Source organism: Euwallacea fornicatus, unplaced genomic scaffold (assembly GCF_040115645.1).
Source record: "Euwallacea fornicatus isolate EFF26 unplaced genomic scaffold, ASM4011564v1 scaffold_39, whole genome shotgun sequence".
NCBI lineage: Eukaryota > Metazoa > Arthropoda > Insecta > Coleoptera > Curculionidae > Euwallacea > Euwallacea fornicatus.
In genome coordinates, this window is record NW_027096008.1 from 818392 (window position 1) to 844549 (window position 26158).

A 26158-nucleotide genomic window follows, 5' to 3' on the forward strand; every position below is an offset into this window, starting at 1 on the left:
CCAAATTTGTTAACCAAAGTGTCAAATTAATCAGCTCGACGAGATCTTTAAAATGACACAACAATTCATGATTGCATCTTGTTGAATTTCCAAGAAAAATAGTACTTTATGTGCTCAAACACACAACTTTTGTGACTTTTCAAACTTTGAAGCTCGATAACTTCGGCAAATGTGGACCAAATTTGTTAAACAAAGTGTCAAATTAATTAGCTCGACGAGATTTTGAATATGTCACAACACATCATGATTGCATCTTGTTGAATTTCCAAGAAAAATAGTACTTTTTGTGCTCAAACACACAAGTTTTGTGACTTCCAATTTTGAAGCTCGATAACTTTGGCAAATGTGGACCAAATTTGTTAAACAAAGTGTCAAATTAATCAGCTCAACGAGATTTTAAAGATGTCACAACACATCATGATTACATCTTGTTGAACTTCCAAGAAAAATAGATCTTTATGTGCTCAAACACACAACTTTTGTGACTTTTCAAACTTTGAAGCTCGATAGCTTCGGCAAATGTGGACCAAATTTGTTAACCAAAGTGTCAAATTAATCAGCTCGACGAGATCTTTAAAATGACACAACACACCATGATTACATCTTGTTGAACTTCCAAGAAAAATAGTACTTTATGTGCTCAAACACACAACTTTTGTGACTTTTCAAAATTTGAAGCTCGAAAGCTTCGGCAAATGAAGACCAAATTTCTTAAACAAAGTGTCAAATTAATCAGCTCAACGAGATTTTGAAGATGTCACAACACATGATGATTGCATCTTGTTGAACTTCCAAGAAAAATAGTACTTTATGTGCTCAAACACACATATTTTGTGACTTTTCAAACTTTGAAGCTCGATAGCTTCGGCAAATGAAGACCAAATTTCTTAAACAAAGTGTCAAATTAATCAGCTCAACGAGATTTTAAAGATGTCACAACACATCATGATTACATCTTGTTGAACTTCCAAGAAAAATAGATCTTTATGTGCTCAAACACACAACTTTTGTGACTTTTCAAACTTTGAAGCTCGATAGCTTCGGCAAATGTGGACCAAATTTGTTAACCAAAGTGTCAAATTAATCAGCTCGACGAGATCTTTAAAATGACACAACACACCATGATTACATCTTGTTGAACTTCCAAGAAAAATAGTACTTTATGTGCTCAAACACACAACTTTTGTGACTTTTCAAAATTTGAAGCTCGAAAGCTTCGGCAAATGAAGACCAAATTTCTTAAACAAAGTGTCAAATTAATCAGCTCAACGAGATTTTGAAGATGTCACAACACATGATGATTGCATCTTGTTGAACTTCCAAGAAAAATAGTACTTTATGTGCTCAAACACACATATTTTGTGACTTTTCAAACTTTGAAGCTCGATAGCTTCGGCAAATGAAGACCAAATTTCTTAAACAAAGTGTCAAAGTAATCACCTCAACGAGATTTTGAAGATGTCACAACACATGATGACTGCATCTTGTTGAATTTCCAAGAAAAATAGTACTTTATGTGCTCAAACACACAACTTTTGTGACTTTTCAAAATTTGAAGCTCGAAAGCTTCGGCAAATGAAGACCAAATTTCTTAAACAAAGTGTCAAATTAATCAGCTCAACGAGATTTTGAAGATGTCACAACACATGATGATTGCATCTTGTTGAACTTCCAAGAAAAATAGTACTTTATGTGCTCAAACACACATATTTTGTGACTTTTCAAACTTTGAAGCTCGATAGCTTCGGCAAATGAAGACCAAATTTCTTAAACAAAGTGTCAAAGTAATCACCTCAACGAGATTTTAAAGATGTCACAACACATGATGATTGCATCTTGTTGAATTTCCAAGAAAAATAGTACTTTATGTGCTCAAACACACATATTTTGTGACTTTTCAAATTTTGAAGCTCGATAACTTTGGCAAATGTGGACCAAATTTGTTAAACAAAGTGTCAAATTAATCAGCTCGACGAGATTTTAAAGATGTCACAACACATCATGATTACATCTTGTTGAACTTCCAAGAAAAATAGTACTTTATGTGCTCAAACACACAACTTTTGTGACTTTTCAAACTTTGAAGCTCGATAGCTTCGGCAAATGAAGACCAAATTTGTTAAACAAAGTGTCAAATTAATCAGCTCGACGAGATTTTGAATATGTCACAACACATCATGATTGCATCTTGTTGAATTTCCAAGAAAAATAGTACTTTATGTGCTCAAACACACATATTCTGTGACTTTTCAAATTTTGAAGCTCGATAACTTTGGCAAATGTGGACCAAATTTGTTAACCAAAGTGTCAAATTAATCAGCTCCACGAGATCTTTAAAATGACACAACAATTCATGATTGCATCTTGTTGAATTTCCAAGAAAAATAGTACTTTATGTGCTCAAACACACATATTTTGTGACTTTTCAAACTTTGAAGCTCGATAGCTTCGGCAAATGAAGACCAAATTTCTTAAACAAAGTGTCAAAGTAATCACCTCAACGAGATTTTAAAGATGTCACAACACATGATGATTGCATCTTGTTGAATTTCCAAGAAAAATAGTACTTTATGTGCTCAAACACACAACTTTTGTGACTTTTCAAACTTTGAAGCTCGATAACTTCGGCAAATGTGGACCAAATTTCTTAAACAAAGTGTCAAAGTAATCACCTCAACGAGATTTTAAAGATGTCACAACACATCATGATTACATCTTGTTGAACTTCCAAGAAAAATAGTACTTTATGTGCTCAAACACACAACTTTTGTGACTTTTCAAACTTTGAAGCTCGATAGCTTCGGCAAATGAAGATCAAATTTGTTAAACAAAGTGTCAAATTAATCAGCTCGACGAGATTTTGAATATGTCACAACACATCATGATTGCATCTTGTTAAATTTCCAAGAAAAATAGTACTTTATGTGCTCAAACACACAACTTTTGTGACTTTTCCAATTTTGAAGCTCGATAACTTTGGCAAATGTGGACCAAATTTGTTAACCAAAGTGTCAAATTAATCAGCTCGACGAGATCTTTAAAATGACACAACAATTCATGATTGCATCTTGTTGAATTTCCAAGAAAAATAGTACTTTTTGTGCTCAAACACACAACTTTTGTGACTTTTCAAACTTTGAAGCTCGATAACTTCGGCAAATGTGGACCAAATTTGTTAAACAAAGTGTCAAATTAATTAGCTCGACGAGATTTTGAATATGTCACAACACATCATGATTGCATCTTGTTGAATTTCCAAGAAAAATAGTACTTTTTGTGCTCAAACACACAAGTTTTGTGACTTTTCCAATTTTGAAGCTCGATAACTTTGGCAAATGTGGACCAAATTTGTTAAACAAAGTGTCAAATTAATCAGCTCAACGAGATTTTAAAGATGTCACAACACATCATGATTACATCTTGTTGAACTTCCAAGAAAAATAGAACTTTATGTGCTCAAACACACAACTTTTGTGACTTTCCAAACTTTGAAGCTCGATAGCTTCGGCAAATGTGGACCAAATTTGTTAACCAAAGTGTCAAATTAATCAGCTCGACGAGATCTTTAAAATGACACAACACACCATGATTACATCTTGTTGAACTTCCAAGAAAAATAGTACTTTATGTGCTCAAACACACAACTTTTGTGACTTTTCAAAATTTGAAGCTCGAAAGCTTCGGCAAATGAAGACCAAATTTCTTAAACAAAGTGTCAAATTAATCAGCTCAACGAGATTTTGAAGATGTCACAACACATGATGATTGCATCTTGTTGAACTTCCAAGAAAAATAGTACTTTATGTGCTCAAACACACATATTTTGTAACTTTTCAAACTTTGAAGCTCGATAGCTTCGGCAAATGAAGACCAAATTTCTTAAACAAAGTGTCAAAGTAATCACCTCAACCAGATTTTGAAGATGTCACAACACATGATGATTGCATCTTGTTGAATTTCCAAGAAAAATAGTACTTTATGTGCTCAAACACACAACTTTTGTGACTTTTCAAACTTTGAAGCTCGATAGCTTCGGCAAATGAAGACCAAATTTCTTAAACAAAGTGTCAAAGTAATCACCTCAACGAGATTTTAAAGATGTCACAACACATGATGATTGCATCCTGTTGAATTTCCAGGAAAAATAGTACATTATGTGCTCAAACACACAACTTTTGTGACTTTTCAAACTTTGAAGCTCGATAGCTTCGGCAAATGAAGACCAAATTTGTTAAACAAAGTGTCAAATTAATCAGCTCGACGAGATTTTGAATATGTCACAACACATCATGATTGCATCTTGTTGAATTTCCAAGAAAAATAGTACTTTATGTGCTCAAACACACATATTCTGTGACTTTTCAAATTTTGAAGCTCGATAACTTTGGCAAATGTGGACCAAATTTGTTAACCAAAGTGTCAAATTAATCAGCTCCACGAGATCTTTAAAATGACACAACAATTCATGATTGCATCTTGTTGAATTTCCAAGAAAAATAGTACTTTATGTGCTCAAACACACAACTTTTGTGACTTTTCAAACTTTGAAGCTCGATAACTTCGGCAAATGTGGACCAAATTTGTTAAACAAAGTGTCAAATTAGTTAGCTCGACGAGATTTTGAATATGTCCCAACACATCATGATTGCATCTTGTTGAACTTCCAAGAAAAATAGTACTTTATGTGCTCAAACACACAACTTTTGTGACTTTTCAAACTTTGAAGCTCGATAGCTTCGGCAAATGAAGATCAAATTTGTTAAACAAAGTGTCAAATTAATCAGCTCGACGAGATTTTGAATATGTCACAACACATCATGATTGCATCTTGTTGAATTTCCAAGAAAAATAGTACTTTATGTGCTCAAACACACATATTCTGTGACTTTTCAAATTTTGAAGCTCGATAACTTTGGCAAATGTGGACCAAATTTGTTAACCAAAGTGTCAAATTAATCAGCTCCACGAGATCTTTAAAATGACACAACAATTCATGATTGCATCTTGTTGAATTTCCAAGAAAAATAGTACTTTATGTGCTCAAACACACAACTTTTGTGACTTTTCAAACTTTGAAGCTCGATAGCTTCGGCAAATGAAGACCAAATTTCTTAAACAAAGTGTCAAAGTAATCACCTCAACGAGATTTTAAAGATGTCACAACACATGATGATTGCATCTTGTTGAATTTCCAAGAAAAATAGTACTTTATGTGCTCAAACACACAACTTTTGTGACTTTTCAAACTTTGAAGCTCGATAACTTCGGCAAATGTGGACCAAATTTCTTAAACAAAGTGTCAAAGTAATCACCTCAACGAGATTTTAAAGATGTCACAACACATCATGATTACATCTTGTTGAACTTCCAAGAAAAATAGTACTTTATGTGCTCAAACACACAACTTTTGTGACTTTTCAAACTTTGAAGCTCGATAGCTTCGGCAAATGAAGATCAAATTTGTTAAACAAAGTGTCAAATTAATCAGCTCGACGAGATTTTGAATATGTCACAACACATCATGATTGCATCTTGTTGAATTTCCAAGAAAAATAGTACTTTATGTGCTCAAACACACAACTTTTGTGACTTTTCCAATTTTGAAGCTCGATAACTTTGGCAAATGTGGACCAAATTTGTTAACCAAAGTGTCAAATTAATCAGCTCGACGAGATCTTTAAAATGACACAACAATTCATGATTGCATCTTGTTGAATTTCCAAGAAAAATAGTACTTTATGTGCTCAAACACACAACTTTTGTGACTTTTCAAACTTTGAAGCTCGATAACTTCGGCAAATGTGGACCAAATTTGTTAAACAAAGTGTCAAATTAATTAGCTCGACGAGATTTTGAATATGTCACAACACATCATGATTGCATCTTGTTGAATTTCCAAGAAAAATAGTACTTTTTGTGCTCAAACACACAAGTTTTGTGACTTTTCCAATTTTGAAGCTCGATAACTTTGGCAAATGTGGACCAAATTTGTTAAACAAAGTGTCAAATTAATCAGCTCAACGAGATTTTAAAGATGTCACAACACATCATGATTACATCTTGTTGAACTTCCAAGAAAAATAGAACTTTATGTGCTCAAACACACAACTTTTGTGACTTTCCAAACTTTGAAGCTCGATAGCTTCGGCAAATGTGGACCAAATTTGTTAACCAAAGTGTCAAATTAATCAGCTCGACGAGATCTTTAAAATGACACAACACACCATGATTACATCTTGTTGAACTTCCAAGAAAAATAGTACTTTATGTGCTCAAACACACAACTTTTGTGACTTTTCAAAATTTGAAGCTCGAAAGCTTCGGCAAATGAAGACCAAATTTCTTAAACAAAGTGTCAAATTAATCAGCTCAACGAGATTTTGAAGATGTCACAACACATGATGATTGCATCTTGTTGAACTTCCAAGAAAAATAGTACTTTATGTGCTCAAACACACATATTTTGTGACTTTTCAAACTTTGAAGCTCGATAGCTTCGGCAAATGAAGACCAAATTTCTTAAACAAAGTGTCAAAGTAATCACCTCAACCAGATTTTGAAGATGTCACAACACATGATGATTGCATCTTGTTGAATTTCCAAGAAAAATAGTACTTTATGTGCTCAAACACACAACTTTTGTGACTTTTCAAACTTTGAAGCTCGATAGCTTCGGCAAATGAAGACCAAATTTCTTAAACAAAGTGTCAAAGTAATCACCTCAACGAGATTTTAAAGATGTCACAACACATGATGATTGCATCCTGTTGAATTTCCAGGAAAAATAGTACATTATGTGCTCAAACACACAACTTTTGTGACTTTTCAAACTTTGAAGCTCGATAGCTTCGGCAAATGAAGACCAACTTTGTAAAACAAAGTGTCAAATTAATCAGCTCGACGAGATTTTGAAGATGTCGCAACACATGATGATTGCATCTTGTTGAACTTCCAAGAAAAATAGTACTTTATGTGCTCAAACACACAACTTTTGTGACTTTTCAAAATTTGAAGCTCGAAAGCTTCGGCAAATGAAGACCAAATTTGTTAAACAAAGTGTCAAATTAATCAGCTCGACGAGATTTTGAATATGTCACAACACATCATGATTGCATCTTGTTGAATTTCCAAGAAAAATAGTACTTTATGTGCTCAAACACACATATTTTGTGACTTTTCAAACTTTGAAGCTCGATAACTTTGGCAAATGTGGACCAAATTTGTTAAACAAAGTGTCAAATTAATCAGCTCGACGAGATTTTAAAGATGTCACAACACATCATGATTACATCTTGTTGAACTTCCAAGAAAAATAGTACTTTATGTGCTCAAACACACAACTTTTGTGACTTTTCAAACTTTGAAGCTCGATAGCTTCGGCAAATGAAAACCAAATTTGTTAAACAAAGTGTCAAATTAATCAGCTCGACGAGATTTTGAATATGTCACAACACATCATGATTGCATCTTGTTGAATTTCCAAGAAAAATAGTACTTTATGTGCTCAAACACACATATTTTGTAACTTTTCAAACTTTGAAGCTCGATAGCTTCGGCAAATGAAGACCAAATTTCTTAAACAAAGTGTCAAAGTAATCACCTCAACGAGATTTTAAAGATGTCACAACACATCATGATTACATCTTGTTGAACTTCCAAGAAAAATAGTACTTTATGTGCTCAAACACACAACTTTTGTGACTTTTCAAACTTTGAAGCTCGATAGCTTCGGCAAATGAAGACCAAATTTCTTAAACAAAGTGTCAAAGTAATCACCTCAACGAGATTTTGAAGATGTCACAACACATGATGATTGCATCTTGTTGAATTTCCAAGAAAAATAGTACTTTATGTGCTCAAACACACAACTTTTGTGACTTTTCAAAATTTGAAGCTCGAAAGCTTCGGCAAATGAAGACCAAATTTCTTAAACAAAGTGTCACATTAATCAGCTCAACGAGATTTTGAAGATGTCACAACACATGATGATTGCATCTTGTTGAACTTCCAAGAAAAATAATACTTTATGTGCTCAAACACAGATATTTTGTGACTTTTCAAACTTTGAAGCTCGATAACTTCGGCAAATGTGGACCAAATTTGTTAACCAAAGTGTCAAATTAATCAGCTCAACGAGATTTTGAAGATGTCACAACACATGATGATTGCATCTTGATGAACTTCCAAGAAAAATAGTACTTTATGTGCTCAAACACACAACTTTTGTGACTTTTCAAACTTTGAAGCTCGATAGCTTCGGCAAATGAAGACCAAATTTCTTAAACAAAGTGTCAAAGTAATCACCTTAACGAGATTTTAAAGATGTCACAACACATGATGATTGCATCTTGTTGAATTTCCAAGAAAAATAGTACTTTATGTGCTCAAACACACATATTTTGTGACTTTTCAAACTTTGAAGCTCGATAACTTCGGCAAATGTGGACCAAATTTCTTAAACAAAGTGTCAAATTAATCAGCTCATCGAGATTTTGAAGATGTCACAAAACATCATGATTGCATCTTGTTGAATTTCCAAGAAAAATAGTACTTTATGTGCTCAAACACACATATTTTGTGACTTTTCAAACTTTGAAGCTCGATAACTTTGGCAAATGTGGACCAAATTTGTTAACCAAAGTGTTAAATTAATCAGCTCGACGAGATCTTTAAAATGACACAACACATCATGATTGCATCTTGTTGAATTTCCAAGAAAAATAGTACTTTATGTCCTCAAACACACAACTTTTATGACTTTTCCAATTTTGAAGCTCGATAACTTTGGCAAATGTGGACCAAATTTGTTAACCAAAGTGTCAAATTAATCAGCTCGACGAGATCTTTAAAATGACACAACAATTCATGATTGCATCTTGTTGAATTTCCAAGAGAAATAGTACTTTATGTGCTCAAACACACAACTTTTGTGACTTTTCAAACTTTGAAGCTCGATAGCTTCGGCAAATGAAGACCAAATTTGTTAAACAAAGTGTCAAATTAATCAGCTCGACGAGATTTTGAATATGTCACAACACATCATGATTGCATCTTGTTGAATTTCCAAGAAAAATAGTACTTTATGTGCTCAAACACACAACTTTTGTGCCTTTTCCAATTTTGAAGCTCGATAACTTTGGCAAATGTGGACCAAATTTGTTAAACAAAGTGTCAAATTAATCAGCTCAACGAGATTTTAAAGATGTCACAACACATCATGATTACATCTTGTTGAACTTCCAAGAAAAATAGAACTTTATGTGCTCAAACACACAACTTATTTGACTTTTCAAACTTTGAAGCTCGATAGCTTCGGCAAATGTGGACCAAATTTGTTAACCAAAGTGTCAAATTAATCAGCTCGACGAGATCTTTAAAATGACACAACAATTCATGATTGCATCTTGTTGAATTTCCAAGAAAAATAGTACTTTATGTGCTCAAACACACAACTTTTGTGACTTTTCAAACTTTGAAGCTCGATAACTTCGGCAAATGTGGACCAAATTTGTTAAACAAAGTGTCAAATTAATTAGCTCGACGAGATTTTGAATATGTCACAACACATCATGATTGCATCTTGTTGAATTTCCAAGAAAAATAGTACTTTTTGTGCTCAAACACACAAGTTTTGTGACTTTTCCAATTTTGAAGCTCGATAACTTTGGCAAATGTGGACCAAATTTGTTAAACAAAGTGTCAAATTAATCAGCTCAACGAGATTTTAAAGATGTCACAACACATCATGATTACATCTTGTTGAACTTCCAAGAAAAATAGATCTTTATGTGCTCAAATACACAACTTTTGTGACTTTTCAAAATTTGAAGCTCGATAGCTTCGGCAAATGTGGACCAAATTTGTTAACCAAAGTGTCAAATTAATCAGCTCGACGAGATCTTTAAAATGACACAACACACCATGATTACATCTTGTTGAACTTCCAAGAAAAATAGTACTTTATGTGCTCAAACACACAACTTTTGTGACTTTTCAAAATTTGAAGCTCGAAAGCTTCGGCAAATGAAGACCAAATTTCTTAAACAAAGTGTCAAATTAATCAGCTCAACGAGATTTTGAAGATGTCACAACACATGATGATTGCATCTTGTTGAACTTCCAAGAAAAATAGTACTTTATGTGCTCAAACACACATATTTTGTGACTTTTCAAACTTTGAAGCTCGATAGCTTCGGCAAATGAAGACCAAATTTCTTAAACAAAGTGTCAAAGTAATCACCTCAACGAGATTTTAAAGATGTCACAACACATGATGATTGCATCTTGTTGAATTTCCAAGAAAAATAGTACTTTATGTGCTCAAACACACATATTTTGTGACTTTTCAAATTTTGAAGCTCGATAACTTTGGCAAATGTGGACCAAATTTGTTAAACAAAGTGTCAAATTAATCAGCTCGACGAGATTTTAAAGATGTCACAACACATCATGATTACATCTTGTTGAACTTCCAAGAAAAATAGTACTTTATGTGCTCAAACACACAACTTTTGTGACTTTTCAAACTTTGAAGCTCGATAGCTTCGGCAAATGAAGACCAAATTTGTTAAACAAAGTGTCAAATTAATCAGCTCGACGAGATTTTGAATATGTCACAACACATCATGATTGCATCTTGTTGAATTTCCAAGAAAAATAGTACTTTATGTGCTCAAACACACATATTCTGTGACTTTTCAAATTTTGAAGCTCGATAACTTTGGCAAATGTGGACCAAATTTGTTAACCAAAGTGTCAAATTAATCAGCTCCACGAGATCTTTAAAATGACACAACAATTCATGATTGCATCTTGTTGAATTTCCAAGAAAAATAGTACTTTATGTGCTCAAACACACATATTTTGTGACTTTTCAAACTTTGAAGCTCGATAGCTTCGGCAAATGAAGACCAAATTTCTTAAACAAAGTGTCAAAGTAATCACCTCAACGAGATTTTAAAGATGTCACAACACATGATAATTGCATCTTGTTGAATTTCCAAGAAAAATAGTACTTTATGTGCTCAAACACACAACTTTTGTGACTTTTCAAACTTTGAAGCTCGATAGCTTCGGCAAATGAAGACCAAATTTCTTAAACAAAGTGTCAAAGTAATCACCTCAACGAGATTTTAAAGATGTCACAACACATGATAATTGCATCTTGTTGAACTTCCAAGAAAAATAGTACTTTATGTGCTCAAACACACATATTTTGTGACTTTTCAAACTTTGAAGCTCGATAACTTTGGCAAATGTGGACCAAATTTGTTAACCAAAGTGTTAAATTAATCAGCTCGACGAGATCTTTAAAATGACACAACAATTCATGATTGCATCTTGTTGAATTTCCAAGAAAAATAGTACTTTATGTGCTCAAACACACAACTTTTGTGACTTTTCAAACTTTGAAGCTCGATAACTTTGGCAAATGTGGACCAAATTTGTTAAACAAAGTGTCAAATTAATCAGCTCGATAAGGTTATGAAGATGTCACAACACACCATGATTACATCTTGTTGAACTTCCAAGAAAAATAGTACTTTATGTGCTCAAACACACAACTTTTGTGACTTTTCAAACTTTGAAGCTCGATAGCTTCGGCAAATGAAGACCAAATTTGTTAAACAAAGTGTCAAATTAATCAGCTCGACGAGATTTTGAATATGTCACAACACATCATGATTGCATCTTGTTGAATTTCCAAGAAAAATAGTACTTTATGTGCTCAAACACACAACTTTTGTGACTTTTCAAAATTTGAAGCTCGAAAGCTTCGGCAAATGAAGACCAAATTTCTTAAACAAAGTGTCAAATTAATCAGCTCAACGAGATTTTGAAGATGTCACAACACATGATGATTGCATCTTGTTGAACTTCCAAGAAAAATAATACTTTATGTGCTCAAACACAGATATTTTGTGACTTTTCAAACTTTGAAGCTCGATAACTTCGGCAAATGTGGACCAAATTTGTTAACCAAAGTGTCAAATTAATCAGCTCAACGAGATTTTGAAGATGTCACAACACATGATGATTGCATCTTGATGAACTTCCAAGAAAAATAGTACTTTATGTGCTCAAACACACAACTTTTGTGACTTTTCAAACTTTGAAGCTCGATAGCTTCGGCAAATGAAGACCAAATTTCTTAAACAAAGTGTCAAAGTAATCACCTTAACGAGATTTTAAAGATGTCACAACACATGATGATTGCATCTTGTTGAATTTCCAAGAAAAATAGTACTTTATGTGCTCAAACACACATATTTTGTGACTTTTCAAACTTTGAAGCTCGATAACTTCGGCAAATGTGGACCAAATTTCTTAAACAAAGTGTCAAATTAATCAGCTCATCGAGATTTTGAAGATGTCACAAAACATCATGATTGGATCTTGTTGAATTTCCAAGAAAAATAATACTTTATGTGCTCAAACACACATATTTTGTTACTTTTCAAAATTTGAAGCTCGATAGCTTCGGCAAATGGAGACCAAATTTGTTAAACAAAGTGTCAAATTAATCAGCTCGACGAGATTTTGAATATGTCACAACACATCATGATTGCATCTTGTTGAATTTCCAAGAGAAATAGTACTTTATGTGCTCAAACACACAACTTTTGTGACTTTTCAAACTTTGAAGCTCGATAGCTTCGGCAAATGAAGTCCAAATTTGTTAAACAAAGTGTCAAATTAATCAGCTCGACGAGATTTTGAATATGTCACAACACATCATGATTGCATCTTGTTGAATTTCCAAGAAAAATAGTACTTTATGTGCTCAAACACACAACTTTTGTGACTTTTCCAATTTTGAAGCTCGATAACTTTGGCAAATGTGGACCAAATTTGTTAAACAAAGTGTCAAATTAATCAGCTCAACGAGATTTTAAAGATGTCACAACACATCATGATTACATCTTGTTGAACTTCCAAGAAAAATAGAACTTTATGTGCTCAAACACACAACTTTTGTGACTTTTCAAACTTTGAAGCTCGATAGCTTCGGCAAATGTGGACCAAATTTGTTAACCAAAGTGTCAAATTAATCAGCTCAACGAGATTTTGAAGATGTCACAACACATGATGATTGCATCTTGTTGAACTTCCAAGAAAAATAATACTTTATGTGCTCAAACACAGATATTTTGTGACTTTTCAAACTTTGAAGCTCGATAACTTCGGCAAATGTGGACCAAATTTGTTAACCAAAGTGTCAAATTAATCAGCTCAACGAGATTTTGAAGATGTCACAACACATGATGATTGCATCTTGATGAACTTCCAAGAAAAATAGTACTTTATGTGCTCAAACACACAACTTTTGTGACTTTTCAAACTTTGAAGCTCGATAGCTTCGGCAAATGAAGACCAAATTTCTTAAACAAAGTGTCAAAGTAATCACCTTAACGAGATTTTAAAGATGTCACAAAACATCATGATTGGATCTTGTTGAATTTCCAAGAAAAATAGTACTTTATGTGCTCAAACACACATATTTTGTGACTTTTCAAACTTTGAAGCTCGATAACTTTGGCAAATGTGGACCAAATTTGTTAACCAAAGTGTTAAATTAATCAGCTCGACGAGATCTTTAAAATGACACAACACATAATGATTGCATCTTGTTGAATTTCCAAGAAAAATAGTACTTTATGTCCTCAAACACACAACTTTTATGACTTTTCCAAATTTGAAGCTCGATAACTTTGGCAAATGTGGACCAAATTTGTTAACCAAAGTGTCAAATTAATCAGCTCGACGAGATCTTTAAAATGACACAACAATTCATGATTGCATCTTGTTGAATTTCCAAGAGAAATAGTACTTTATGTGCTCAAACACACAACTTTTGTGACTTTTCAAACTTTGAAGCTCGATAGCTTCGGCAAATGAAGACCAAATTTGTTAAACAAAGTGTCAAATTAATCAGCTCGACGAGATTTTGAATATGTCACAACACATCATGATTGCATCTTGTTGAATTTCCAAGAAAAATAGTACTTTATGTGCTCAAACACACAACTTTTGTGACTTTTCCAATTTTGAAGCTCGATAACTTTGGCAAATGTGGACCAAATTTGTTAAACAAAGTGTCAAATTAATCAGCTCAACGAGATTTTAAAGATGTCACAACACATCATGATTACATCTTGTTGAACTTCCAAGAAAAATAGAACTTTATGTGCTCAAACACACAACTTTTGTGACTTTTCAAACTTTGAAGCTCGATAGCTTCGGCAAATGTGGACCAAATTTGTTAACCAAAGTGTCAAATTAATCAGCTCGACGAGATCTTTAAAACGACACAACAATTCATGATTGCATCTTGTTGAATTTCCAAGAAAAATAGTACTTTATGTGCTCAAACACACATATTTTGTGACTTTTCAAACTTTGAAGCTCGATAACTTCGGCAAATGTGGACCAAATTTCTTAAACAAAGTGTCAAATTAATCAGCTCATCGAGATTTTGAAGATGTCACAAAACATCATGATTGGATCTTGTTGAATTTCCAAGAAAAATAGTACTTTATGTGCTCAAACACACATATTTTGTGACTTTTCAAACTTTGAAGCTCGATAACTTTGGCAAATGTGGACCAAATTTGTTAACCAAAGTGTTAAATTAATCAGCTCGACGAGATCTTTAAAATGACACAACAATTCATGATTGCATCTTGTTGAATTTCCAAGAAAAATAGTACTTTATGTGCTCAAACACACAACTTTTGTGACTTTTCCAAATTTGAAGCTCGATAACTTTGGCAAATGTGGACCAAATTTGTTAAACAAAGTGTCAAATTAATCAGCTCGATAAGATTATGAAGATGTCACAACACACCATGATTACATCTTGTTGAACTTCCAAGAAAAATAGTACTTTATGTGCTCAAACACACAACTTTTGTGACTTTTCAAACTTTGAAGCTCGATAGCTTCGGCAAATGAAGACCAAATTTGTTAAACAAAGTGTCAAATTAATCAGCTCGACGAGATTTTGAATATGTCACAACACATCATGATTGCATCTTGTTGAATTTCCAAGAAAAATAGTACTTTATGTGCTCAAACACACAACTTTTGTGACTTTTCAAAATTTGAAGCTCGATAGCTTCGGCAAATGAAGACCAAATTTCTTAAACAAAGTGTCAAAGTAATCACCTTAACGAGATTTTAAAGATGTCACAACACATGATGATTGCATCTTGTTGAATTTCCAAGAAAAATAGTACTTTATGTGCTCAAACACACATATTTTGTGACTTTTCAAACTTTGAAGCTCGATAACTTCGGCAAATGTGGACCAAATTTCTTAAACAAAGTGTCAAATTAATCAGCTCATCGAGATTTTGAAGATGTCACAAAACATCATGATTGGATCTTGTTGAACTTCCAAGAAAAATAGAACTTTATGTGCTCAAACACACAACTTTTGTGACTTTTCAAACTTTGAAGCTCGATAGCTTCGGCAAATGTGGACCAAATTTGTTAACCAAAGTGTCAAATTAATCAGCTCGACGAGATCTTTAAAATGACACAACACACCATGATTACATCTTGTTGAACTTCCAAGAAAAATAGTACTTTATGTGCTCAAACACACAACTTTTGTGACTTTTCAAAATTTGAAGCTCGAAAGCTTCGGCAAATGAAGACCAAATTTCTTAAACAAAGTGTCAAATTAATCAGCTCAACGAGATTTTGAAGATGTCACAAAACATCATGATTGCATCTTGTTGAATTTCCAAGAAAAATAGTACTTTATGTGCTCAAACACACAACTTTTGTGACTTTTCAAAATTTGAAGCTCGAAAGCTTCGGCAAATGAAGACCAAATTTCTTAAACAAAGTGTCAAATTAATCAGCTCAACGAGATTTTGAAGATGTCACAACACATGATGATTGCATCTTGTTGAACTTCCAAGAAAAATAGTACTTTATGTGCTCAAACACACATATTTTGTGACTTTTCAAACTTTGAAGCTCGATAGCTTCGGCAAATGAAGACCAAATTTCTTAAACAAAGTGTCAAAGTAATCACCTCATCGAGATTTTGAAGATGTCACAAAACATCATGATTGCATCTTGTTGAATTTCCAAGAAAAATAGTACTTTATGTGCTCAAACACACAACTTTTGTGACTTTTCAAAATTTGAAGCTCGAAAGCTTCGGCAAATGAAGACCAAATTTCTTAAACAAAGTGTCAAATTAATCAGCTCAACGAGATTTTGAAGATGTCACAACACATGATGATTGCATCTTGTTGAACTTCCAAGAAAAATAGTACTTTATGTGCTCAAACACACATATTTTGTGACTTTTCAAACTTTGAAGCTCGATAGCTTCGGCAAATGAAGACCAAATTTCTTAAACAAAGTGTCAAAGTAATCACCTCAACGAGATTTTAAAGATGTCACAACACATGATGATTGCATCTTGTTGAATTTCCAAGAAAAATAGTACTTTATGTGCTCAAACACACATATTTTGTGACTTTTCAAACTTTGAAGCTCGATAACTTTGGCAAATGTGGACCAAATTTGTTAAACAAAGTGTCAAATTAATCAGCTCGACGAGATTTTAAAGATGTCACAACACATCATGATTACATCTTGTTGAACTTCCAAGAAAAATAGTACTTTATGTGCTCAAACACACAACTTTTGTGACTTTTCAAACTTTGAAGCTCGATAACTTCGGCAAATGAAGACCAAATTTGTTAAACAAAGTGTCAAATTAATCAGCTCGACGAGATTTTGAATATGTCACAACACATCATGATTGCATCTTGTTGAATTTCCAAGAAAAATAGTACTTTATGTGCTCAAACACACATATTCTGTGACTTTTCAAATTTTGAAGCTCGATAACTTTGGCAAATGTGGACCAAATTTGTTAACCAAAGTGTCAAATTAATCAGCTCCACGAGATCTTTAAAATGACACAACAATTCATGATTGCATCTTGTTGAATTTCCAAGAAAAATAGTACTTTATGTGCTCAAACACACATATTTTGTGACTTTTCAAACTTTGAAGCTCGATAGCTTCGGCAAATGAAGACCAAATTTCTTAAACAAAGTGTCAAAGTAATCACCTCAACGAGATTTTAAAGATGTCACAACACATGATGATTGCATCTTGTTGAATTTCCAAGAAAAATAGTACTTTATGTGCTCAAACACACAACTTTTGTGACTTTTCAAACTTTGAAGCTCGATAACTTCGGCAAATGTGGACCAAATTTCTTAAACAAAGTGTCAAAGTAATCACCTCAACGAGATTTTAAAGATGTCACAACACATCATGATTACATCTTGTTGAACTTCCAAGAAAAATAGTACTTTATGTGCTCAAACACACAACTTTTGTGACTTTTCAAACTTTGAAGTTCGATAGCTTCGGCAAATGAAGACCAACTTTGTTAAACAAAGTGTCAAATTAATCAGCTCGACGAGATTTTGAATATGTCACAACACATCATGATTGCATCTTGTTGAATTTCCAAGAAAAATTGTACTTTATGTGCTCAAACACACATATTTTGTGACTTTTCAAACTTTGAAGCTCGATAGCTTCGGCAAATGAAGACCAAATTTCTTAAACAAAGTGTCAAAGTAATCACCTCAACGAGATTTTAAAGATGTCAAAACACATCATGATTACATCTTGTTGAACTTCCAAGAAAAATAGTACTTTATGTGCTCAAACACACAACTTTTGTGACTTTTCAAACTTTGAAGCTCGATAGCTTCGGCAAATGAAGACCAAATTTGTTAAACAAAGTGTCAAATTAATCAGCTCGACGAGATTTTGAATATGTCACAACACATCATGATTGCATCTTGTTGAATTTCCAAGAAAAATAGTACTTTATGTGCTCAAACACACATATTCTGTGACTTTTCAAATTTTGAAGCTCGATAACTTTGGCAAATGTGGACCAAATTTGTTAACCAAAGTGTCAAATTAATCAGCTCCACGAGATCTTTAAAATGACACAACAATTCATGATTGCATCTTGTTGAATTTCCAAGAAAAATAGTACTTTATGTGCTCAAACACACATATTTTGTGACTTTTCAAACTTTGAAGCTCGATAGCTTCGGCAAATGAAGACCAAATTTCTTAAACAAAGTGTCAAAGTAATCACCTCAACGAGATTTTAAAGATGTCACAACACATGATGATTGCATCTTGTTGAATTTCCAAGAAAAATAGTACTTTATGTGCTCAAACACACAACTTTTGTGACTTTTCAAACTTTGAAGCTCGATAACTTTGGCAAATGTGGAACAAATTTGTTAAACAAAGTGTCAAATTAATCAGCTCAACGAGATTTTAAAGATGTCACAACACATCATGATTACATCTTGTTGAACTTCCAAGAAAAATAGAACTTTATGTGCTCAAACACACAACTTTTGTGACTTTTCAAACTTTGAAGCTCGATAGCTTCGGCAAATGTGGACCAAATTTGTTAACCAAAGTGTCAAATTAATCAGCTCGACGAGATCTTTAAAACGACACAACAATTCATGATTGCATCTTGTTGAATTTCCAAGAAAAATAGTACTTTATGTGCTCAAACACACAACTTTTGTGACTTTTCAAACTTTGAAGCTCGATAACTTCGGCAAATGTGGACCAAATTTGTTAAACAAAGTGTCAAATTAATTAGCTCGACGAGATTTTGAATATGTCACAACACATCATGATTGCATCTTGTTGAATTTCCAAGAAAAATAGTACTTTTTGTGCTCAAACACACAAGTTTTGTGACTTTTCCAATTTTGAAGCTCGATAACTTTGGCAAATGTGGACCAAATTTGTTAAACAAAGTGTCAAATTAATCAGCTCCACGAGATTTTTAAGATGTCACAACACATCATGATTACATCTTGTTGAACTTCCAAGAAAAATAGAACTTTATGTGCTCAAACACACAACTTTTGTGACTTTTCAAACTTTGAAGCTCGATAGCTTCGGCAAATGTGGACCAAATTTGTTAACCAAAGTGTCAAATTAATCAGCTCGACGAGATCTTTAAAATGACACAACACACCATGATTACATCTTGTTGAACTTCCAAGAAAAATAGTACTTTATGTGCTCAAACACACAACTTTTGTGACTTTTCAAAATTTGAAGCTCGAAAGCTTCGGCAAATGAAGACCAAATTTCTTAAACAAAGTGTCAAATTAATCAGCTCAACGAGATTTTGAAGATGTCACAACACATGATGATTGCATCTTGTTGAACATACAAGAAAAATAGTACTTTATGTGCTCAAACACACATATTTTGTGACTTTTCAAACTTTGAAGCTCGATAGCTTCGGCAAATGAAGACCAAATTTCTTAAACAAAGTGTCAAAGTAATCACCTCATCGAGATTTTGAAGATGTCACAAAACATCATGATTGCATCTTGTTGAATTTCCAAGAAAAATAGTACTTTATGTGCTCAAACACACAACTTTTGTGACTTTTCAAAATTTGAAGCTCGAAAGCTTCGGCAAATGAAGACCAAATTTCTTAAACAAAGTGTCAAATTAATCAGCTCAACGAGATTTTGAAGATGTCACAACACATGATGATTGCATCTTGTTGAACTTCCAAGAAAAATAGTACTTTATGTGCTCAAACACACATATTTTGTGACTTTTCAAACTTTGAAGCTCGATAGCTTCGGCAAATGAAGACCAAATTTCTTAAACAAAGTGTCAAAGTAATCACCTCAACGAGATTTTAAAGATGTCACAACACATGATGATTGCATCTTGTTGAATTTCCAAGAAAAATAGTACTTTATGTGCTCAAACACACAACTTTTGTGACTTTTCAAACTTTGAAGCTCGATAACTTCGGCAAATGTGGACCAAATTTCTTAAACAAAGTGTCAAAGTAATCACCTCAACGAGATTTTAAAGATGTCACAACACATCATGATTACATCTTGTTGAACTTCCAAGAAAAATAGTACTTTATGTGCTCAAACACACAACTTTTGTGACTTTTCAAACTTTGAAGTTCGATAGCTTCGGCAAATGAAGACCAACTTTGTTAAACAAAGTGTCAAATTAATCAGCTCGACGAGATTTTGAATATGTCACAACACATCATGATTGCATCTTGTTGAATTTCCAAGAAAAATTGTACTTTATGTGCTCAAACACACATATTTTGTGACTTTTCAAACTTTGAAGCTCGATAGCTTCGGCAAATGAAGACCAAATTTCTTAAACAAAGTGTCAAAGTAATCACCTCAACGAGATTTTAAAGATGTCAAAACACATCATGATTACATCTTGTTGAACTTCCAAGAAAAATAGTACTTTATGTGCTCAAACACACAACTTTTGTGACTTTTCAAACTTTGAAGCCCGATAGCTTCGGCAAATGAAGACCAAATTTGTTAAACAAAGTGTCAAATTAATCAGCTCGACGAGATTTTGAATATGTCACAACACATCATGATTGCATCTTGTTGAATTTCCAAGAAAAATAGTACTTTATGTGCTCAAACACACATATTCTGTGACTTTTCAAATTTTGAAGCTCGATAACTTTGGCAAATGTGGACCAAATTTGTTAACCAAAGTGTCAAATTAATCAGCTCCACGAGATCTTTAAAATGACACAACAATTCATGATTGCATCTTGTTGAATTTCCAAGAAAAATAGTACTTTATGTGCTCAAACACACATATTTTGTGACTTTTCAAACTTTGAAGCTCGATAGCTTCGGCAAATGAAGACCAAATTTCTTAAACAAAGTGTCAAAGTAATCACCTCAACGAGATTTTAAAGATGTCACAACACATCATGATTACATCTTGTTGAACTTCCAAGAAAAATAGTACTTTATATGCTCAAACACACAACTTTTGTGACTTTTCAAACTTTGAAGCTCGATAGCTTCGGCAAATGAAGACCAACTTTGTTAAACAAAGTGTCAAATTAATCAGCTCGACGAGATTTTGAATATGTCACAACACATCATGATTGCATCTTGTTGAATTTCCAAGAAAAATAGTACTTTATGTGCTCAAACACACAACTTTTATGACTTTTCCAATTTTGAAGCTCGATAACTTTGGCAAATGTGGACCAAATTTATTAAACAAAGTGTCAAATTAATCAGCTCGACGAGATCTTTAAAATGACACAACACACCATGATTACATCTTGTTGAACTTCCAAGAAAAATAGTACTTTATGTGCTCAAACACACAACTTTTGTGACTTTTCAAAATTTGAAGCTCGATAGCTTCGGCAAATGAAGACCAAATTTCTTAAACAAAGTGTCAAAGTAATCACCTCAACGAGATTTTAAAGATGTCACAACACATGATGATTGCATCTTGTTGAATTTCCAAGAAAAATAGTACTTTATGTGCTCAAACACACATATTTTGTGACTTTTCAAACTTTGAAGCTCGATAACTTCGGCAAAAGTGGACCAAATTTGTTAAACAAAGTGTCAAATTAATCAGCTCGACGAGATTTTGAATATGTCACAACACATCATGATTGCATCTTGTTGAATTTCCAAGAAAAATAGTACTTTATGTGCTCAAACACACATATTTTGTGACTTTTCAAACTTTGAAGCTCGATAACTTTGGCAAATGTGGACCAAATTTGTTAAACAAAGTGTCAAATTAATCAGCTCGACGAGATTTTAAAGATGTCACAACACATCATGATTACATCTTGTTGAACTTCCAAGAAAAATAGTACTTTATGTGCTCAAACACACAACTTTTGTGACTTTTCAAACTTTGAAGCTCGATAGCTTCGGCAAATGTGGACCAAATTTGTTAACCAAAGTGTCAAATTAATCAGCTCGACGAGATCTTTAAAACGACACAACAATTCATGATTGCATCTTGTTGAATTTCCAAGAAAAATAGTACTTTATGTGCTCAAACACACAACTTTTGTGACTTTTCAAACTTTGAAGCTCGATAACTTCGGCAAATGTGGACCAAATTTGTTAAACAAAGTGTCAAATTAATTAGCTCGACGAGATTTTGAATATGTCACAACACATCATGATTGCATCTTGTTGAATTTCCAAGAAAAATAGTACTTTTTGTGCTCAAACACACAAGTTTTGTGACTTTTCCAATTTTGAAGCTCGATAACTTTGGCAAATGTGGACCAAATTTGTTAAACAAAGTGTCAAATTAATCAGCTCCACGAGATTTTTAAGATGTCACAACACATCATGATTACATCTTGTTGAACTTCCAAGAAAAATAGAACTTTATGTGCTCAAACACACAACTTTTGTGACTTTTCAAACTTTGAAGCTCGATAGCTTCGGCAAATGTGGACCAAATTTGTTAACCAAAGTGTCAAATTAATCAGCTCGACGAGATCTTTAAAATGACACAACACACCATGATTACATCTTGTTGAACTTCCAAGAAAAATAGTACTTTATGTGCTCAAACACACAACTTTTGTGACTTTTCAAAATTTGAAGCTCGAAAGCTTCGGCAAATGAAGACCAAATTTCTTAAACAAAGTGTCAAATTAATCAGCTCAACGAGATTTTGAAGATGTCACAACACATGATGATTGCATCTTGTTGAACATACAAGAAAAATAGTACTTTATGTGCTCAAACACACATATTTTGTGACTTTTCAAACTTTGAAGCTCGATAGCTTCGGCAAATGAAGACCAAATTTCTTAAACAAAGTGTCAAAGTAATCACCTCATCGAGATTTTGAAGATGTCACAAAACATCATGATTGCATCTTGTTGAATTTCCAAGAAAAATAGTACTTTATGTGCTCAAACACACAACTTTTGTGACTTTTCAAAATTTGAAGCTCGAAAGCTTCGGCAAATGAAGACCAAATTTCTTAAACAAAGTGTCAAATTAATCAGCTCAACGAGATTTTGAAGATGTCACAACACATGATGATTGCATCTTGTTGAACTTCCAAGAAAAATAGTACTTTATGTGCTCAAACACACATATTTTGTGACTTTTCAAACTTTGAAGCTCGATAGCTTCGGCAAATGAAGACCAAATTTCTTAAACAAAGTGTCAAAGTAATCACCTCAACGAGATTTTAAAGATGTCACAACACATGATGATTGCATCTTGTTGAATTTCCAAGAAAAATAGTACTTTATGTGCTCAAACACACAACTTTTGTGACTTTTCAAACTTTGAAGCTCGATAACTTCGGCAAATGTGGACCAAATTTCTTAAACAAAGTGTCAAAGTAATCACCTCAACGAGATTTTAAAGATGTCACAACACATCATGATTACATCTTGTTGAACTTCCAAGAAAAATAGTACTTTATGTGCTCAAACACACAACTTTTGTGACTTTTCAAACTTTGAAGTTCGATAGCTTCGGCAAATGAAGACCAACTTTGTTAAACAAAGTGTCAAATTAATCAGCTCGACGAGATTTTGAATATGTCACAACACATCATGATTGCATCTTGTTGAATTTCCAAGAAAAATTGTACTTTATGTGCTCAAACACACATATTTTGTGACTTTTCAAACTTTGAAGCTCGATAGCTTCGGCAAATGAAGACCAAATTTCTTAAACAAAGTGTCAAAGTAATCACCTCAACGAGATTTTAAAGATGTCAAAACACATCATGATTACATCTTGTTGAACTTCCAAGAAAAATAGTACTTTATGTGCTCAAACACACAACTTTTGTGACTTTTCAAACTTTGAAGCCCGATAGCTTCGGCAAATGAAGACCAAATTTGTTAAACAAAGTGTCAAATTAATCAGCTCGACGAGATTTTGAATATGTCACAACACATCATGATTGCATCTTGTTGAATTTCCAAGAAAAATAGTACTTTATGTGCTCAAACACACATATTCTGTGACTTTTCAAATTTTGAAGCTCGATAACTTTGGCAAATGTGGACCAAATTTGTTAACCAAAGTGTCAAATTAATCAGCTCCACGAGATCTTTAAAATGACACAACAATTCATGATTGCATCTTGTTGAATTTCCAAGAAAAATAGTACTTTATGTGCTCAAACACACATATTTTGTGACTTTTCAAACTTTGAAGCTCGATAGCTTCGGCAAATGAAGACCAAATTTCTTAAACAAAGTGTCAAAGTAATCACCTCAACGAGATTTTAAAGATGTCACAACACATGATGATTGCATCTTGTTGAATTTCCAAGAAAAATAGTACTTTATGTGCTCAAACACACAACTTTTGTGACTTTTCAAACTTTGAAGCTCGATAACTTCGGCAAATGTGGACCAAATTTCTTAAACAAAGTGTCAAAGTAATCACCTCAACGAGATTTTAAAGATGTCACAACACATCATGATTACATCTTGTTGAACTTCCAAGAAAAATAGTACTTTATATGCTCAAACACACAACTTTTGTGACTTTTCAAACTTTGAAGCTCGATAGCTTCGGCAAATGAAGACCAACTTTGTTAAACAAAGTGTCAAATTAATCAGCTCGACGAGATTTTGAATATGTCACAACACATCATGATTGCATCTTGTTGAATTTCCAAGAAAAATAGTACTTTATGTGCTCAAACACACAACTTTTATGACTTTTCCAATTTTGAAGCTCGATAACTTTGGCAAATGTGGACCAAATTTATTAAACAAAGTGTCAAATTAATCAGCTCGACGAGATCTTTAAAATGACACAACACACCATGATTACATCTTGTTGAACTTCCAAGAAAAATAGTACTTTATGTGCTCAAACACACAACTTTTGTGACTTTTCAAAATTTGAAGCTCGATAGCTTCGGCAAATGAAGACCAAATTTCTTAAACAAAGTGTCAAAGTAATCACCTCAACGAGATTTTAAAGATGTCACAACACATGATGATTGCATCTTGTTGAATTTCCAAGAAAAATAGTACTTTATGTGCTCAAACACACATATTTTGTGACTTTTCAAACTTTGAAGCTCGATAACTTCGGCAAATGTGGACCAAATTTGTTAAACAAAGTGTCAAATTAATCAGCTCGACGAGATTTTGAATATGTCACAACACATCATGATTGCATCTTGTTGAATTTCCAAGAAAAATAGTACTTTATGTGCTCAAACACACATATTTTGTGACTTTTCAAACTTTGAAGCTCGATAACTTTGGCAAATGTGGACCAAATTTGTTAAACAAAGTGTCAAATTAATCAGCTCGACGAGATTTTAAAGATGTCACAACACATCATGATTACATCTTGTTGAACTTCCAAGAAAAATAGTACTTTATGTGCTCAAACACACAACTTTTGTGACTTTTCAAACTTTGAAGCTCGATAGCTTCGGCAAATGAAGAACAAATTTGTTAAACAAAGTGTCAAATTAATCAGCTCGACGAGATTTTGAATATGTCACAACACATCATGATTGCATCTTGTTGAATTTCCAAGAAAAATAGTACTTTATGTGCTCAAACACACATATTTTGTGACTTTTCAAATTTTGAAGCTCGATAACTTTGGCAAATGTGGACCAAATTTGTTAACCAAAGTGTCAAATTAATCAGCTCCACGAGATCTTTAAAATGACACAACAATTCATGATTGCATCTTGTTGAATTTCCAAGAAAAATAGTACTTTATGTGCTCAAACACACATATTTTGTGACTTTTCAAACTTTGAAGCTCGATAGCTTCGGCAAATGAAGACCAAATTTCTTAAACAAAGTGTCAAAGTAATCACCTCAACGAGATTTTGAAGATGTCACAACACATGATGATTGCATCTTGTTGAATTTCCAAGAAAAATAGTACTTTATGTGCTCAAACACACAACTTTTGTGACTTTTCAAACTTTGAAGCTCGATAACTTCGGCAAATGTGGACCAAATTTCTTAAACAAAGTGTCAAAGTAATCACCTCAACGAGATTTTAAAGATGTCACAACACATCATGATTACATCTTGTTGAACTTCCAAGAAAAATAGTACTTTATGTGCTCAAACACACAACTTTTGTGACTTTTCAAACTTTGAAGCTCGATAGCTTCGGCAAATGAAGACCAAATTTCTTAAACAAAGTGTCAAAGTAATCACCTCAACGAGATTTTGAAGATGTCACAACACATGATGATTGCATCTTGTTGAATTTCCAAGAAAAATAGTACTTTATGT